We start from the raw sequence: 15,712 nt of genomic DNA, 5'->3' as shown, positions 1-15,712 counted from the left end.
AGCAGATTCACGACTCATAAATGCAAGTCGCATCTGTCATTATACGCTGCAAACTTTAAAATATATTGTTGTTTTTAGAATACCCCGATCGTAGGCTGTAATTATTCAAACAAGTACTGCTATCTACTAGGCACTTAACCTGTGCTCTTTCCTATTATTAATATTAATATTCGTAGTAACTGCCAAACAATTACGTTCACCGAAGATTTCCCTTCGAGAAATACGGAGTGAAGGGAAGGGTCGTCGCCTAAAGTATGTGTTCGTTTAACGAACTGAAATATTGGAAAACGCTTATCATGGGAACAAGATATATATTTCTGAGAAAGGCGTAATCCAATATTGTACATTATTTACTGTACATAGACTCTTTAATACGCGCGATGCGTCAAGTGAAGTCATAGCATTTACACTCTGATGTCGTCTAGCACATTTCGCATTGCTTGCATCGTTCTGTGGCACTTTCTAACCGTTAAATAACCAGGGCCCAATGGGAATATAAACCTAACATAGCATAATAGGGCGTTGTTTTCAATATTTAATAGCTGCCAACACTGTTAGTCAATTCGGTCACGTATGAATTGCATCCTTTACACGAAGTAACGGGCTGGGTTTATAGGTCGAGCAATATTGGTTCACTGGGTCTGTCGTCGAAAATTGGTGTCGATGTTTGGACGTCTTTCTCATTGTTCCGTTCGTGGAAGCCGCGATTGTGTTTTCACAAACCTAATCCGATGATTCTGCAATTATTTACTTGACTCGTTTTAGTTTATTGTTTTCCCTCACTACTTGAATATTTGGACAGCTATTAAAATCATTTTTCTACTCTACTGTATTTCATCAACAGTAAATGAAATCTGTTGGAAAATTCATTAGTATTTTTCAAATCCAGTATATATCACACCACAAAATAGCTAATGAATTTCCATTTTGTCATTTTGTTGGAATTCATTCTGCGTATTTAAAAAGTTTCCCTCGCATGTGTCAATGTTTCCTTGTTTTGTTCACATATTAAAACGTTTGCGTCATTCTGAAATATAACAACTCCTATCCTGTATCGATTAGAGCCAATAATATTTATATTAAGTATATATAACTATTATGTTGAACAGGAAAATCCAGTGATGTTCTGTTATCTGTTTAGCATGGATCCTTCCTGTGGGTTACTATTTATTGTTATCACGAGCATATTTTAATTGTCTATGTCAATGTTACTGACGAATTGCGCAATACGTATTTATATAGGGTTGAAGATAAGCAGCTTGGTGTGTTCAGCTGTATCTCCGTCGTGCTGCGTAGTAAAGTCGTCGTAGTAGCTACATGCGCTGCAACTTTTAATATTCCATGTGAGCGCGCAGAGTGGTGCTCTGGCGCCGGCTGACATCGATACATAAATTCAATCTCACGATTCGATTCGATCACCGTAATTACGAACAACTTCGTCTTGTACTTAATTCGACGACTTCCGACGATTACCCATAGACTGCGGCTTGTTATTATGGGAATTGATTTTATTGAGACATATTCCGTGCAGTCTACGAGACTGTTCTCTAACAAAGCGGTCAAAGACGAAAATGAAATGTTATGGACTTGATATTTTTTAATAATGTGTATAGTATGATTGTAATAGGAAGCACCAACAATAATTAATTTAAAACAAAAGGGGGAACGCGAGGGCGAGTGGTAGTATCACGTATGTCCATCGATGTATCGCATTCGAAGCCCAATTAGGGCGGGCGCAGACGCGACTCGGCACAATCGCACAATCTGGAGAGCGTGTGCGGCTGCTGGGAGGAGGCGGCGCGGCGGCGGCCCGTTACTGGCTGCACTCCCGCCTGCACGCTTTCCAACGATGATAAATAACCCCAGAGTCATGAGCCGGCTCGTCTCTAGCAGGCGATGCAATCCTCTGACAAGCGCTGTAACATTTCTACCGAGATATCGCAATGAAAGTTCGGCTCGCGAACGTCTCCGCGGTTATCGTGATCGGTCGACGGCTCGCTCCGCTTATTGGCAATCACGTTCCACCATTAGCCGTGCCTCTAATAAAGATATAAATTACGAAAAGTTAATTAAATCGCTTATCTACCCGACGCGACACTCTAAGTTACCCCGCGGTAGTTTATTTTAGAAAATTGAATGATTTATTGGGGAAAGCATGAAGTGTCTGCCTTGTGTCTTGATTGATTCACTGATTTCAAAGATAGAACTAAGTATATACGTATCATTTTTAAGAACAAACAAAATTTGTCGTGATAAAATACCTGAGGTAACTAACTCATAGTAAAACTAAGTACAATCTTAGTAGTATTGCATATGGGACTGTTAGATTTGAGAGAACAATAGATAAATGATGGAAATTCTATGGCAAGCCGTGTTTAGGATATGCTTTAGTACAATAACTGTCGCTTCCGCCACCGGCTTGACGTGGATAAGGTGGCGTGATGCGCATTCGGCGCAAATGGAAGCGATTCTCACGGGGCCCGGACCCGCTGCGTCGACGAGCGTTCGTCGTGCTGTCACGTCACCCGGATTGGCGGAAAACGATGATATGCGGCCGATAGCTGGCGACTGTCGCAACCTCGTGAGAAATGCGAGATGATTCTGTAACGAGAATATCCCGATATTACATGAATAGGAATTTATCATTATAGATATTATTCTGAAAGTACGCGACAAATTGAGGAAATCATTGATTATATTTGTCATGCATCTTTGGTAGACGTGTTAATTGTTGAATTGTATTATAATATTCCACTTAGGTAGAATTTCGGTAAGATGTTAAAAACGAAAAGTTAATTTGAACAATTGAAAAGTTATTGCGTCCTATATCCATGATAACGCCTCCTCCTTTATTTTGCACAACCCTAGTTAATTGTGATGGAGGCATCATGCACCGCTGGTCACTGCATACCGTTGACGCAACAGAGGTGAAAGGAGCAAGGGACGCCTTCGCAATCCTAGGAACTGATGCCATAATTAATTGTTCCACGATCAGACCTCACAACTTTGCAACTACAAACTAGCTGTTTCAAAACACAGCTATAGTATCCAGTTACTGTTCTATGCACGATGTTCACGTTGCAGTTGCAATTTCAATTTGCAGGTTTAGACACGTAATATCACGGAGAAAGTTCAGGTTCTGTTATAATTTTTGATTTGGTTTCCTCTAGTTCAGCCCAGTTGTTAGGCGTCATGATCGCGAGTAGAACAGTGCCCAAGTGCATCCATCCGAATTTTACACTCACTTGATTCTATTAGGGAAGTTTAAAATGGTCCGAATTCAAAATTTAGTTAAGCGCTTTGCTTACGCAATCCAAATGTTTGAAATAAACAATTTAGTTTATCTTTGTTTAGAGAGGCATTTTAAAAGTTCCCGTTTGTGAACTGAAATTGAGCGGTCGGAATGGGAGTAGATAAATGTTGTCGACAGCCTGCCCCTATGAGTGATAGGTCTTGAGTGCTGACAGTGGCCCATTAGTTACACGGTTAATAGTGAACACAGACGGTTCAGTTAGATTTATGATACATGCTTTGTAATAATTTTTACTGTGGGAGCTTTGTGGATTCGCTTTCGCCTATAATTGATTGGGTCGCTGCACTGCCATAATCATTTTTGCCACACCGGGGACGTTTATCAATATCTGAAACGGAACTGGTACTACTAACTAGCGGCAACTCGCGAACAGATGTGCATCATCTTACCCGTAATCGAATTAAAACTAGTTGCAAGTTGACTCCACTGGTTCTCAATCACCGGCCAGCTAGTTCATATGCATCATTTTCTTTAACATGCTATTACTGCGTTCTTAGAATACTTTCATGTTATAAAAGTAAAATAATTGAGTGTGAAAATTCCGTTCGACTAGCTAGTAAACCTGTTGATTAGTTAAAGGCTATCCGTGTATTACCTCCCATCGGGGTAACGCATGTAATTGCAGTTTTCATTGGGAGACTGCAACCGCATTCTTAATAATTATATTGATTGTTAATCACACCGCGTGTTCGTCTTAAGTTAGATCAGTTATTAATCTTGTACATTCACCACACTCGCTCGTAAACTAAACATAAATCTATCTGCTGGATGCTTTAATTGAATCACTAGGTTAATTGAGCTCTTTTGTCTTGATTAAATCTGTCTTTGTTCAGTAAAACAGTTGTTCATATGGCCTGAGAACGGCGTGTTCCTGGGAATCACGATACAGATAGAGTTAAATGTCAATTCCGTGATTGCTTGTTGTTGATGAAACTATCACGTTCACACAAACGTTGTTCACTCGGCGGTGAGCAGTTGACGCATTGGCATTATGTATGACGTGACGGCAGACACGTCCGCGGATGATTTGCACGATAACGAAACATTTAGGTTTTAGGTGTGTTTAATTCAACAGGGTTAAGTTAGTAAAATCTCTCTAAACATCGGAACACATTCTCATAAAGTGTTGTTTCAACAAGAAAAGCTGTGAAGAGTGAGTCGGTCTCACACATTTAGGATTCCGCTCCAAAAACTACAAACCCTTTTTAAAATCTAAATTCTTTTAGTAGTACGAAAATGAGAGTGATGTTATAACAGCTTAGTTTTTCCTTTTAAGTTACGGAACCATAGGAAAGCCTAATTCTGTGCACTATTGTAGGCCTGTCAGATGATGAGAAAGTTTCAAGTTACAAGTGGGGTCGCCGGGTTACCTGTCACATGTTTTTAAGCCTTTTTCATTGCTATTTACTTCCATCTGCGTTTTTTGTTGTCTTGATGAATTGACAGTCGTTTTGATTTTTCTTAGAAAGCGTTGAGGTTAGTGTGGTCAGCAATTGAGTTCGTGCAACCGAACGTTGTTTAACTTATGTAAAGGTTTTACTTTTGCGATGGTTATTTTTGTGATATACAAACCGATGCGCGTGTTTATTTGAAGTAATTGACTGTAGGGGAAGATGAGCTTGGTAATGTATTTCTCCGAAGACGAGCACGTTAGATAGGGTTGTTAGTTAGTTAGGGAGCGGCAGATTGGAGTGAAGCGCAGTCGGGGTCGACAACACTTCCTGAAATATACTAGGGACGCGTCGCTATGTTATTAGTTTCTAATTATAGTGGCGACATGTATGTTCGCATCGGGGAAGCGCATAAGCTGAAACAGTTCTAATCTAAAGCCACTAGATTGTGGGTTGTGCATGACGGCCGCGATACGCGCTAATGTCCTTGCCGTTCGAAGGAAGATATAAAAACGACGCAACGACTGACTCCAGATTAGGTTCTTGTTACGTATTAACATTATCTTACTAATTGAGCTAGCCATGTAGCCAGCCAGTCGAATTGGAATCTAGCTTTCAAGTTTTGAAAAACAGAATTGATAAAAGCTTAGTCAGCCATGCAACGTAAGACGATATGTTTTTTGATCTATGTGACATTGGAACACTATTGTACTGCATGCACTTATACTGCATGATATTAAAAGTTTATAGGATGGCTCATTTTATATTTCTTTTTTAGTTTCTCTCTCCCTCTCTCTTTATTTAAGAGCTACGATCTTGTCGGTGGAGTAATCGCCATTACTCCATAGTAGTATAGTAGTAGTAGTGTGTTTTTAGTTTACAGTCACAATAATTATTATTGTGTCATAATGGTATACCTATTTATTATTTTTTCTTTGAATGCTTTGAACTATCAAGATAATTATGAAATCTTATAAATCACTTGTCGGCCGGATTGTACAATCCATTGTATTTTTGAATGTACTTAAGTAATATTGCGTAGATAGATATGTTTCAAGACTAAATTTAATTATAATTGGCATTCGCTTGCTCCAAGTGTGTGCCAGATGTTACCATGTAAGCACCTATCCATACATGGATGCTATAGTTACTGAAATATTACAGAGTGGTCTCATGTTGCCTATAAACAGTACCTAAATATAGGTAATAGCATGCGAAGCAGGAAGAATCATACAAAGATAAATATTATGAAGTGTAAGAATGGCTACAATGTGTGCGTGATCCCTCCGTTGGGTCGGCTTTACGATATCTCCAGGATGTAAAACACCATGAAACAATTTTATTTTCACCTTTAACCTTGCATAAGTTTGTTGTTTTTGACGTAACTTATTGTAGGTTTACCGCAAATGACATTAACTATATGGCCGGACAAATGGGAAGCGCTGAGGGCTCTCATCCGGTACAAAATTTAAACATAAAGACAACAGGTCTGAGGGTGCCCAGTTGGGCGTGAATCTCGGCTCATGGCGTCGTCTGAAAGGAAAATATTTGAAAGAATTAAACGACCCTAGTGGATCGATAGCGATAAGCGCTGAATGAGGGAAATCGTCGACCAACCAAATTAATGCTATGAAGCAGCGTGGTGGAGTATGTAGTATTCTCCATCCCTATCTAGTTACAAAATATAAACTCCCGACTATATCCAAAGCCAAAGGTACATCCATCGCAAGATGAACTAAGTACCCACACCTCACCGAGCTGTCTGTGTTAGGTGGTGAGCCGTATCGCCGAATGTAAAAGTCGAGGCAACTGTGTTCGTGAAAACTGCACTTAAGATAAATTAATAAGTCATTGGTGCAAGTCCAGTGCCGAAGGTTACAACCGGCGCTTCCCAATTGAGAAGCAAGCCGGCGTACGATCACGAGCATTAATATGTATACACTTTGGTACCATGTCACATTAACTTTTTTGACTAATTGAACTGTAAGTCTCACTAAATGTTAAATATGTTAGTGCGACAGAGTCGTAAAGTAGGTACATTATATTGCTCATGACTGTACCACAGGACCACTTGACTTAATAAAAAATACTAAAAATAATAATATTTATTCAGAAAAAAAGCGCTGTATTTTTTTACATACTTAATCAGAATTACATTTTTAGTGTAAGTTTACAATTTTTACTGAGTTTACGTTTTTCGGAGACAATATCTATGATTCTTACACTAGGCAAAGCCTGTATCGTAAGAATCATGTTCATTACGATTATTAACAACAGTACATACTATCTAAATCTCCATTTAGGACAAAAACGGAGAACTACTGAAAACGTTAAAACTAACTTGAAATTAACAAAATATAATTAAAATAGATAATAACAAAAATACAATCTGTGAGACTCCACTTAGAACGAAAGTAAGGGTGACGTGTAGGTACTTAGAAATGAAATAAAATTTAAATGTTAAACAAAACTACACTTATGAGTAACAAATGTGAGAAGTGTCTTTCTGCCTACAATGTTTGCTTTGAACTTTTTGTAGGTATCGACTTGCTACTATTCGTTATCGCCATGACATAACTACCGAACTTTTTTATCGCATTTTACTGGAGTCAGTGCGCGAAGTGCTTTCTACAATAAACGTAATAGCTTGTATAACAAGTGACAAAACCGAGAAAAGTAGTCTAATAATGAAAGCAAAAGTCAACGCTGTTTTATAATTTTCAACACGTTTTTTTTGCAAGCCCGAGTAAATTGATTTTATACAGTTACACAACATCGGCTCAGTTTGTTTATAACTACCTACCTTAAATTGACACCAATAGACTTATGCACGTGTAGCTATCACTTCATAGTATAAAACAAAACCGCTTTTTCTGTCCCTATATCCCTATGTACGCTTAAATCTTTAAAACTACGCAACGGATTTCGATGCGGTTTTTTTTAAATAGATAGAGTGATTCAAGAAGAAGGTTTATATATATAATAACATCCATTAAGTAGTGGAGAAATACTGTTATTTTTGAGGTTTTTAATGTGATGTCGTAAATAATTTTATTTTTTCCTCAGCATTGCACCCGAGCGAAGCCGGGGCGGGTCGCTAGTTGTTATATACAATTAATTGGAGGTGTCATGTTGGAGCGGCGATTTTGATGTTAGCTTTTTGGCATTTATGCGATAGGTACAGATCCTAATTGAACCTATGCGTGTACGTGTTATGTGGTTGCATGTACAGAATTTGATAGTCCTTAATATCGACAAAACGCGGTGTCGTCAGGCAGACACCGTGCCTGGCCCGGTTATCACGGACGCTGAAAAATGCTGTAAAAACCACGAACCCTTTGCATGAGTAGGTATTTCGAGATTATTACCATAGTGATCGATACTATATTAGGTATATACGTACCTACTGTCTAAATCAATCGAGGTAAACACAATACAATGAAAACTATCTATACTTACTCTTCTTCTTCTATCGTGTGGGTTGTAAGGTGGAGTACCAACCTCATTAACCCTGAAATGGCTCACGTAACTACTACTTACTTACATCAGCAAGTAGTAACCGGGACCAATGGCTTAACGTGCCTTCCGAAGCACGGATCATCTTACTTTCGGACAATCAATTTATACTTACTTATTATAAGTACTCAGGTACTTTAGTTACTTACTCTGTACCTTCATCCTACATATTTGACTAAACGTTTCCATTAAAACGATTTTATGGATTTCCTTAATAAATTGCACAGATTTATTAGGCAATTTCTACTGGGCTTTAGAGCTGACATTACTTGTGCAATTTACGAGGTCGGCACGGCTGCATCCTGGTGCCAAGGTGATTCATAAGACTGGTCTAGTGGAACTGTTGGAGACAGAGTGCAGACCATCGAAGCTGCATCAATCACGCGCCACCACGTCACCCGACGCCATGCCCGCACTGCAGATGCTAAACAGATGAACTACAAATTTAAATATATTACAACTTATAAACTCGATGCAAAGAAATACAACTACCCAACTCTGTGTAGGTACCTAATAGAAAACCCCAAAGCGTAAGTTGATAAATAAACGTGATCTCTCTCGGCACAACTGTGGCTAATGGAAATAAAAGTTAAAAACAGGAACACTATTAGAAGTTTTGAAATTATCAGGAACTAAGTAATTCCAATGTTTTAATGAAATGTCAGCAAGCGTAAGCGGATTGCCAGTTGGCTGGTTTTTATAACTGCTTTAAGAAATGTGGCTACTTGGTTTCCTTATTTTTTGCAAACGGATGCGAAAATGTGGTTGTGCTTTCAAAAACATCTCCCTGGTGTAAGGGCGTAATTACACGTTTCCGCGCACGCGCGACCGCGCGACACATATACGCGGGCCACTGCGACACGGAACCGTTTGATAATTACCGCGCGAAGACATGTGACGCGCGCGTGTATTTAATGCACCTAGTTATGTATCCCGATGTCGCTATGCTGTTCTCACAGCTTTGCCACCCTTTATTACTCCACGCGCTTTATAAAGATAGACGCGCTTTATTCCTGTTAAAACTTGAATTTAACTAACGACAGTCTTTAAATAGTCGCTTGTCGGTAGTCACTGAAATTAACCGCAATAGTCAATGTAAATCAATCGTCTTTTCCAGCAAATAGCATGTTACGGCTATCTGAGCGGCGCGGAGTTGCTCAACTATAATTATTTCACACTTTCGTATCAGAAGAGGAGCATCGTAATCGATGATTGTCTTGTTGGCTTCCGTTGGTCGTGTGATTGATTCCACCGTATTTGACGCTCTCGCTCCTCGCGCGCCACTTGTATGCACCCAGTTTTTGCCGATGCGAAAATGTTAAGCAATTCATACCATCTCGTTTACAAACAATGGGCTTTGTATCATACAATCGACGATTTCGTTTGCATCTTACATTGCCTGATAGATAGATCTATGATATCTGCATATCGAATTAAGATCTTCACCACAATGTTTTGGTAAATTATAGTATGTAAATAAGGAGTTTACACTAAACGCTCTGACGAATTGACAACGAGTATAAACATGCGGTTAGCTCGGCTTAGGTATATTTAATCAAGTGTCTGAGTATTTAGTTAACACATTTGCGTTCACACACAAGGTTTTGTTAATAAACATTGTGTCGCTTTGACAAACTACTTACCGTATTATTAGTGAAAGTTTTATTTGAGTCTTTCTTTTATGAGTGACATGACGTTAATAACTCGTATCTTGTCTATCGACGTGGAGTCGGCAATCCTATAATTAACTGATAACTATGTACATGTAAATGGATCTGCAATTTTTCAGCGACTCGTCGACGGCAATTAGTCTTTCTAACTTTTCTCTCAGCTGTCGCTTGTCACGTAGCCACACCGTGACTGAAGCGAGTCATCGGCTCCTTTTGTCCGGTACTTTTTGCCGGATGAGATTCAGAGCGCGACCAGTACGGTACCGTTTCTTGCATTGGGTACACCCCCGCCCCCGCCGCTCGCGACGCTCCATGCTCACCCACTGATTAGCCGCCTCCGAGTGACCGGAACGGTCTAATGAGTTCATTATAATTGCTACATTGTGCGATATCTGCCGGCTCAGCGGACACCGCCCGCCATTTTTCAATTGATTCGATATTGAAATGGCCGGGTGACAAAAATATGTCCCTAACACAGTGACTCCGTTAAGCACTGGCTTACTTAAATTAGAATGGTACACACGACCTTGCTTCCCATAAAAGTAGTTAATAACTCCTTAATTTAGACCATTTGGAAATAGCCTTATTCTAACATTGTTGCTTTCCTTTTACAGGTACGTCTGCAATTAAGTATACCTACTGAAGTAGGCATCCGACCATTTTGGTATGTAGATCGTCTACTTGATTATACGATTTAGAGCCTGAACAGTCTGAACATGCGTGGGAGGATGACATATGCAACGTCAAGAAGGCTAATTCTTACGTGGCCTGCGGCGATTACGATATCGTAAATTAGCGGTTGGCGTTTAATTTGCGATAGCTCAGTAGTAGGTCTTCGTCGACGTCGTAAACTATCGCCAGCTTTTCTTATCGAATTATCCAATACATTAATTAGTTTTCGACGATATAAAACTCAAGTATCCGAGGATTCGCACGTTCAAACTTCCGCAATTTCTTCTCTAAATTGCTGTTTTTTGGGAGATAATCAGGAGTTATTGCTGTCTTTATTGTATTCATAATATTATGTGTGTCTCATTTAAATACTCCACATAGTTATAATGTATATATTATAATCCAACTGGTTTAAGTAAGTAGGTTATATTTTGTTAATACTATTGTAGTCCAGGTTTCGTGTAGGCGGAACCACAGCATATTATCATGGTAGGTAATTTTCACGTCAGGCATGCAAAGTATATCATCAATCAAGATTTTTTTTTTAATAAAATATTACACATTTTATGTCATGCGATAACATACATGCGAATGTGAAATAATTTGGCGTGTGTTAGTGTCTTTAGAGTTCCCGATGATTCGGTACAGCCGATGTTTAGGTATGTCTCGGGAATTTATATTACGCTAAAGTTATTGTGTAGGTACGCCTACACAATAACTTTAGCGTACACCTCTGTGTATATACGCCTAGGTAAATAAAATACATATACAAATGGTGTCAATAAACGTTACCTGTTACAGAGTAAAAGCGCGTGTGTTACGATTTCTCAGTATCTTACTTAGGTATCTTCAAGACTTTTACTTTTTCAAAGATTTTTTTTTGTGAAGCCTAGATGAAAGTAGGGTTTGATGCGGGGTCGCGTGGATGTGTTGCGGTCACTCGCGCCGGTCAGAGGTCGCAGGCGAGCACACGCGGCTGTACGTTAGGTCTCGCGGTAATCTTGCAATTTGCGAGTAATTTCGCAAGTCGACACGTTAGCGGGTTCCCACGCAGTGCAGCCGACATGTTAATCATAATCCGGGGCAGAGGTGACCGCGGACGGACGTGCCCACCGAGATCCTTACACCGACGTCGCTGGCACCAGTAATTTATAGCGAAACTCGCCCGCGCCCGACACTTCGTACCTACTCCGTATTCTAAAAGGCAGTGTATAAGTCTTCCGGCGCTATTTGTGTTTTACGATGAAGTTAAGTTATAAGCTTCAGTTGGCGTATTTCGAATTGCCCACGCTTTCTAATATCGAACAAATGATGTACACGGTGAGCAATATTTCCGGCATCATCGCTGTCCGTTCTCGACCCCATCGTGTCTTTCGATCATGTCGGACGGCGGTTGAACTCAAACTTTAAAACAGTAAGCTCTGCTCAAATCTATTTACGTAATGTATGCAAAGGAAACATTTAAAGTCTGCTTTCTAGAATCAGCAGAGTAAATGTAATAGCATAATATTAACATTGTGTATAAGAGATTAAGGCAACCGACAACTGACATAATGCGTTTGAAGTCGCAGGAAAGTTGACTACTTACGGGGTAAAAGTGTGTAGATAGTTGCAATACCTATATAATGTAATAGCTGCAGTAATTACGACACGTTAATATCTGTGGTTCATAAATTGATATTCTGTTGTTTCTGCTACTTTGATATTAATGTCTGTTTATTTTCTCCTCGTTCAATAATGCCGTATCAAAATAAAGAATAAATTAAATCGAGGTAAGGATCGTCGGGCAGTGAAGGAATAAATTGGTCGAAATAACCTGTTAATTCAATAAACAGCAGAATGGTAATATCACTTAATTAGCCAATGATTTATAGCAGACAAAATTGGCAAACCGTTTAGTTTTCACCTTCATTTCTTACTTTTACATAATTTCCTCAATTAATGATTCCGATGGAGAATAATAATGTCGTAGGAAGCTCTAAACGTTTTATAGTCCATATTTTATAATTTATTATAACGGCTTTTGCGTTATTTTACAGTTGCGTATGTTATGATTTACTGGAACACAATTCGAGAGCAGTGTTTTGCGCACTTTCTAGTAGTTCTTTGAATGCGGAGGCTATTAAGTGATTTTACCTATAAATCAAGGTTATAGTTATAAAGTGTTTAAATAGGTATCGATCGGCAGTAACTTTGGTATTTTTGAAAGTAACCATTGCTGAACACAAGCATAGGTAAGTGCAATGTGTTTATATGATAAGTGAGATCAGTTTGTGTAAAAAGAGAAAACTAATGCGGTGTCTAGAACATGAAATAGGAATCATACCTAGAAAATAAAGGTAATTTAAATCGCTGCGGTCGCTTAGTGATTCCTACTGACTTTCTCTACGATGAATTAGTTACGTAAATATATTAAACCACATATTAATCAGATCCAGCCCACACGAATTAGGTTAATTAGTAAACTAATAAAGGCACTCAATCATAATATATTCTATTTGTTATTTTCGATCACGAGTTGTAGGTAGGTAAGTAGTGTTCTCTCTGCGCCGGCGCACATAAATCTCGCGCGGTGTTATCTCCATCATATTTCCACAGCAGTAGGAGCCACTCGCGAATTGCCGGCGGAAGCCATTTTAAAATATCACCTAATTAAAGTTGACATGACCGCTTATTGGCTTTCTATTAAATTATCGTTTTGACACTCGACAAGAGTCTGTCAGTTTTTGTACCTGACGACCGCAGAACAAGCATTTCAATTAATTAAGACTGTTTAAGAAACAACCACATCAATTAATGTCACAATCGGCTATCAATCGAATAAAATAAGAGCCAATCTTGTTTGTTTATCTTCCCACGCGGTCGTTACATCAAATAGGGGGCAATACAAAAACAAATTGTTGCTATTTACATTTAAACTTATTACTTTAATTAAGCATACACACTCGACATGGACACAATTCTCGTTGTAGATACTACTTGTCGGTATAATATTTTTAAATCAAATGGGTTGTAGGTAGACGGTGTTTAAGAGAATTTAATTTTAACCGAGGTTGTGACCGCGACCTTATTAAAGTCTGCAAGAAATTCACTTACTTATAATTATTATTAATAGACATCCTGATTATCCTAACAAGTGAATTTCTAGAATATGGTGCCAATTCCTATCATCATCATCAGCCGTATGACGCCCACTGCTGGGCATAGGCCTCCCCCAAGGATCTCCACGACGATCGGTCCTGCGCTGCCCGCATCCAGCGGCTTCCCGCGACCTTCACCAGATCGTCGGTCCACCTTGTAGCGGGCCTACCCACTGAGCGTCGTCCGACACGTGGTCGCCACTCCAGAACCTTTCCGCCCCATCGGCCATCGGTTCTCCTCGCTATGTGTCCTGCCCACTGCCACTTCAGCTTTGCAATTCTCCGAGCTATGTCGGTGACTTTAGTTCTCCTGCGGATCTCCTCATTTCTGATTCGATCCAGCAGGGAAATACCGAGCATAGCTCTCTCCATTGCCCGCTGAGCGACACCGAGCCTCCTCACGAGACCCATAGTAAGCGGCCACGTCTCACTGCCGTAGGTCATCACTGGCAACACGCACTGGTCAAAGACTTTCGTCTTGAGACACTGAGGTATTCTGGACGAGAAGATATTCCGCAGCTTCCCGAACGCTGCCCATCCGAGTTGGATCCGACGAGAGATCTCTTTCTCGAAGTTGGACTTACCTAACTGGATTATTTGTCCTAGGTAAATGTACTGGTCTACAACTTCGAGTGTAACGTTCCCAACCTGAACTGGAGTGGGTGCGACATGGTCGTTGGACATAATTTTTGTCTTTGCCATGTTCATGCTAAGACCCACTCGTTGGGATGCGTTACTGAGATGCTCGAGCATGGTGTTCAGGTCTTCCAGGGTCTCAGCCATTAGGACTATATCATCGGCAAATCGAAGGTGCGTCAGGTACTCGCCGTTGATGTTGATGCCAAATCCTTTCCAGTCCAGAAGCTTAAAAATATCCTCCAATGCAGCAGTGAAAAGTTTCGGAGAGATGACATCTCCCTGTCTCACTCCTCGCTGCAGTTGGATCGGATTAGAGCTCTGGTTCTGTACTCGAACTGACATAGTGGCATTTTGGTAGAGGTCCCTTAGCACTTCGATGTACCTATGGTCCACTTGGCACCTCTGAAGAGACTGCAACACAGCCCAGGTCTCGATCGAATCAAAGGCTTTCTCATAGTCCACAAACGCCAAGCAAAGTGGCAAATTATACTCTTCGGTCTTCTGTATAACCTGCCGCAGCGTATGGATGTGGTCTATGGTGCTAAAGCCTTTTCGGAAACCGGCTTGTTCGGGAGGCTGGAAGTCGTCAAACCTGCAAGCGAGACGATTCGTAATGACCCTCGAAAACAACTTGTAGACATGGCTCAGAAGCGAGATAGGTCTGTAGTTCTTCAGTAGGGCTTTATCCCCTTTCTTGAAGAACAAGATCACCTCGCTTCCGCTCCATGCCCTCGGCGTTTTGCCCTGAAATATGACGGAATTGAAGAGCCTCTGGAGGACTTTAAGTATTGGCGTTCCGCCCGCTCTCAGAAGTTCTGCTGTGATTCCGTCATCTCCTGCCGCTTTGTTGTTTTTGAGTTGTTTGAGGGCCATCCTAATCTCGTACAGGCTGACGTCCAATTCCTATAGATACCATCTAATTTTAAGTTATACCTTGCATAATCATGGTTGCATACCAGCGAGATACCTATTTGATTCACCAGGGTTATTCACTCATTAATTTAAAAAAATTGTCTAATAGAAACCTCGGTGAGGTGTGGGTAGGTACTTAATTCGTTTTGCTACGGATGTACCTCTGACTACCCCAATTGGGATGTAGTTGTGAACTTATGTTTTGTGTTGCCCTAAGGTTCATCATTAGTAATCTATCTTGGAACGAATATCAGGTACGGCTCTGTTATCTAATTATTGATGGCTTAAATTGTGGCTTTTCGACTCCGATACAAATACCTACCTACGAGTGTGACCACAAGGTGTGTTATATGTACGAAAAAAAAAATATTCTTCAAAATTGGTTAAAAAGTACATAGTTAATGCTTTTTAACGTCAAAAAATAAATTACGTATAATTTAACTGGGCTGTAAAACTATT

General features: G+C 40.0%; 1 protein-coding gene across 3 annotated transcripts in view; it reads left to right on the top strand.

The window, feature by feature from the left end:
- The window catches only part of LOC126380661 (microtubule-associated protein Jupiter), a 105,156-nt gene that overhangs the window by 73,751 nt on the left and 15,693 nt on the right, over positions 1 to 15,712 (top strand). The window lies entirely within an intron of this gene.

This window comes from Pectinophora gossypiella, chromosome Z (assembly GCF_024362695.1).
Source record: "Pectinophora gossypiella chromosome Z, ilPecGoss1.1, whole genome shotgun sequence".
Lineage (NCBI taxonomy): Eukaryota > Metazoa > Arthropoda > Insecta > Lepidoptera > Gelechiidae > Pectinophora > Pectinophora gossypiella.
The sequence above is the reverse complement of the archived record's forward strand: the minus strand, read 5'-3'. Positions and strand labels throughout refer to the sequence as shown.